Here is a 4,647-nt window from a genome sequence, read left to right on the forward strand (position 1 = left end):
CCTTTCGAGCATATATTTTATAGGACTTGCCAAGGGACTTCTTTTAGTGGCCTTCGTCTGCTTATCCTCACCCAAATCCAAGAATTATATGCGGAGAGACCGACGGACGAAATTCCCTAGCTCTCTAGGCGAGACTTCGATCGAGGACCTCTTAGTTAGTAGGGGTTTGCTTTCTTTTCAAGTAGTCTTTCTGTTTTCATACAGTATTTGTAGGATTTAGCCTCTTTGATATTTCGTACTAGTCTCTTTAACTAGTAGCAGAACTTAGCCTCTTCGGCATTTTGTACTAGTCTCTTCAACTAGCAGAACTTAGCCTCTTCGGCTTTTTGTACTAGTCTCTTTAACTAATAGTAGGATTCAACCTCTTCGACTTTTTACACTACTCTCTTTAACTAGTAGTACAAATTAGCCCATTCGACCAAGAGTTAAGACTCACTTAGTCTTTTATCTTTAATTAGTAAATTGAAATCTCTTTGGCAATCAAAGGAAGATTAACATGATCATATGAAGAAAAAAAAAACATATTATTTTATTGCAAATATGTAATCCATAGGCATTGCCATAGTAGGCATTACACTTAGAATTCCCTCACGTTGGAGATATTCCAAGTTCCATGTTTATTTTTGCCAGCTTCATATGAATCAGGCTTTGGAGCCTTGGATGACTCCTTTTCTCGTCCACTTTTGTCAGGTTTTAAGTTATCATTTCTCTGGACTCCTTCCTGAGGGTAGGCTAATTGATGACCTCCCTGCTTATCTTCCTCAAGCTTGACATACTGCTTTATCCTATCTTGTAATGCACTCATATTCCTTGGTGGTGTCATAGTCAAGCTCTCCCATAATTTATGATCCCGTGGCAGCCCCAATCGGAAGGTAGTCACGGCAGTCTTCTCATCACAATCTTCAATATCTGCATAAGTATTTGAGTACCTAGATGCATAGGTTCTGAGAAATTCTCCCTTCCTCAGGTGCAAGGCAAACAGAGTATCCAAAGTTGTCGGATCTCTACTGTTCGCTATGAACCTTGCCACAAAAATCTATGCCAACTCATTCCAAGATGAAACTGAGTTTTCTGGAAGCTGATGGAACCACTTTATTGTTGTGGTCCCCAAGCTTGATGGGAACATTTTACACATAAGTCCATCTCGGTTTGTCCATAAAGCCATCTTGTGCGAGTACGCGGATATATGCGCCACAGGATCCGTCTTTCCATCGTATATGACAAATGTTGGAGGGGAGAATTTGCTTGGAGGATCTTCCAGACATAGACCCTGTACAAATGGGGTAGAGGTCATCTTCTTAACAGTTCGCTCAACCTCCTTTTGAGCACTCCATTGGGCTTCTCCAGCGTCTTTCTTCAAATCTACTTTATGCCTTTGGACATGACTTAGGTGCCTTGTCCTTCTTGGTGACATTGGGGATCTGTATCTTGCCCTCTGTAGGGATGGATTGCGTCTTTTTCTTTCTGGGGTTAGACCTTTCCTCCTGCGGGACCTTCCAGTACTCTCGCTTTCTCGCTCTCGAACACGTTTAGGATTAAAGTCCTCATGTTTCTGGGCAACACTTTGGATTACACTAACCAAGCGCTTATCCTTACTTCTTATGGATTGAAGCTTCTTCCTCAGGGATTTAACATGCTCTTGTCTCCATTGGAGGTCTTCTTCTGCCAGAATGAGAGCTGCCTCCAATTCCACTTCGTACGAAACTGCCTTCCTACGTCTTTCTTCATGTTTATCCCTCCAGACCTGAACATCGTCAGGAGGTAATTCTTACCTCCTAGATCCTTCTAGAACTTGAGACATGATGCTTTACAGAGAAACTCTTCGTTTCCCACAGACTGCGCCAATTGTCGATGCTAAATTTACACCAAGGTATAAAATATGTATAAAGTGGAAAGATTTAAGAAAACAACAACACAGAGTCTGATCTTTTATTAGAGTTGAGTCTCTAGGATCCTTTACAAATGTGGGAACGATATGTATTTATAAGCTTGGGGGTTTGTCAGTTGATGCAGTTATGCCAGTTCATAAGACAATTCAACCGCCTTTGGTAACCTCTTGTTGTAACTGCTCCTGCGTTAGAAAAAACTGCTTCCTGATAAGGTTTGTCTGGGAGCTGCCAATCTTCTAGAACTGTACATACGGAGTGTAGTTATTTGCTCCACAGGCTCCATGATAGTTAACAGGTTTGGCTTTACAAATTCGTTAGAATTTTTGGTTCAATCGATTTTGAGCACTGGAGTCTAAACCAAGCACAGAAGAGAAGATCTATTCGGCTTCATAATCGATACCAAGTATCGCATTCCAAATTTTCTAAACAAACTTTCTTCAATCGATTTGGAGCAATCAAGTCCAAACCAAGGACAGAAGAAACCGAAACACATAATTGGTCCTCTCTCTCTTCATTTGACAATCAGGTCCAATCTCCACCCAATGAGCTTCAATTTTGTTTGTGACCTCCGCAACATAGATACTGGAATATTGGGCTTATTATTGTTTGTTTTCTCTATTCTCTTTTTTAACATGAGTTAACTTTATTATGTTGTGACCTTATTTCAAATTTAGGATGCTTTGGAGCTTTAGATTTTAGATTTTCTTTTTTGAGTTCATTTTATTATATTAGGTTAGATGGGAAGAATACTACTGCATAGCAGATTTCTCCAAGTACCAACCCGTACATATCCATGTTAGTCATTGATTTTAATGACATTATCCTCAACAGTTCATTGTAATCTTTCATTAATACTGAAATTTTGCATACATTAACGAGATAATGTCATACATGCCAATTATATCTCAATACATTGATGTCGGGGAAAGGTGTAGTTGAGGGTTGTCCATGGAGGGGTGGGGTTTTCTTCGGATTTTGTTCCTATTATTTAGTTTAATGATTAGTTAAATAAAGTTTCAGATGATCTGCTGGGCTAAATCCATGATCTCAGATTTTTTACAGCTACAGTTCAGGTGTTGCTCTATTTACAGTGTTGGACCAATACCAGGGACTCTAAACCTGAGTTACAGTGTGGTGTGAAATATTCGCAAGCGGACAAGTCGCACAAGTAATAAAGAGTGAATAGAGTATCGTTCCCACGATGATGTTTTGGCAATTTCAATTCAACGACAATCTAAGTAATTAATACACTAAATGGCAAAGCGAATTGTTGATTGGATTTTATTTAATGCTAAACTAGTAATTAAAATGTGACTAAGTAAATGACAAATTAACAGATTAACAAAGCAACAAACAAGAAATTGGGTTTTCAAAAGAAGTAAACACTAGGGTTCCTAACTTCACCACTTCTTATCCAGTTGAACTCCATTGATTCATTAATTCTCACTTCTCAATTTAGTTGTTGACAATCGATCTCCCAAACTATCCAATGTTCTATTCCTAGATACACTGAAAGTATTTTCAATAGAATCCCTGTTATTCCTAACATTCAGATTCATATCAAAAATCCCTTAAGAATAATGGAAATCAATTAATGGTTGCACAAGTCATAAACCTATATTCCTATGGTTCATGCAACCTATGTTTTCTATGGATTCTTGCAACCCTAGGTTTATCCTTCCGGTCTCAACCTAGGCCAAAAATCATTCAAATGGTGATCAAGCATTTGAAAGCAATAAGCATATCCATAGAAAATCAACAACATAAAAAGAGATTCAAGAATAATGAACCGATTTCATTCAATCTTTAAAGAAGGGTTCCATTAGGACCCCTAGTTAGAGGATTAGTTCGTCATAACTAAGGAGTACAACATAAAATCAAAAAAGGCAGTCATTAAATACAAGAATAAAGAAGAAATGAAGGAAAACCCCTTAATCCCCTTGCGCTTGCATTGATGGCTGCTGTAGAGAAAACCTCCCAAAACCCTTGATTTTGCTCCAAAAGTGAAAAGTTCCTAAAACCCTAAAAATCTAAGCTTTTATACCCCTAACAACCCTCCAGTCGTTTGTTCTAATAAGTCTGTATTGTTTTGAATGGGACCATTTGGGATTAGGGCAAGTTCGGGCCTTTTACAAAGCTTCAGAATCATTTCGCAATTCTGGCCGATCGATCGGATTATGGTCCGATCGATCGGAATTCTCCTCTGTCTGGTTCAGCTTCATGGATGTCCGGTCGATCGGACAATGGGACCGATCGATTGGATCTCCTCTCTGGATCCACTTTTGGCTCTTTCTCTCCAATTCGCTCCTTTTCTTCCATATTCGCCTTTACACCTGAAATATACAATTAAACGCTCTTTAGGCAGAATTAATTCCAAAATAACTCTAAACAATGCAAGATTCATGCAAATGGATGCACAATTATATGAATATAATTGGCATATCAAACACCCCCACACTTAATCTTTGCTCGTCCTCGAGTAACTCTAGAATCAAGAAGAAAAGGAATTTTGAAACCTTCCCACAATCTCAGGACTGAAAGTAGCTCAAAGACAAAGGAGAATCATTAACAAAATTGTAGCTCAGTAATCTTTTATAAAATGTCAAGCAGCCTTAGGATCATAAATTAAACTCAAACAGAAAACACAGCACATTACAAAGCTCTTAGCTTCAACTTCAAGTCTCACAGATATTCACTCACAAACAAAATTGCACTGAAATGGCTAAGTGTTTCTCTCAAGTGCATATGGGCGGATTAA

The sequence above is a fragment of the Tripterygium wilfordii genome, chromosome 4 (genome assembly GCF_013401445.1).
Source record: "Tripterygium wilfordii isolate XIE 37 chromosome 4, ASM1340144v1, whole genome shotgun sequence".
Lineage (NCBI taxonomy): Eukaryota > Viridiplantae > Streptophyta > Magnoliopsida > Celastrales > Celastraceae > Tripterygium > Tripterygium wilfordii.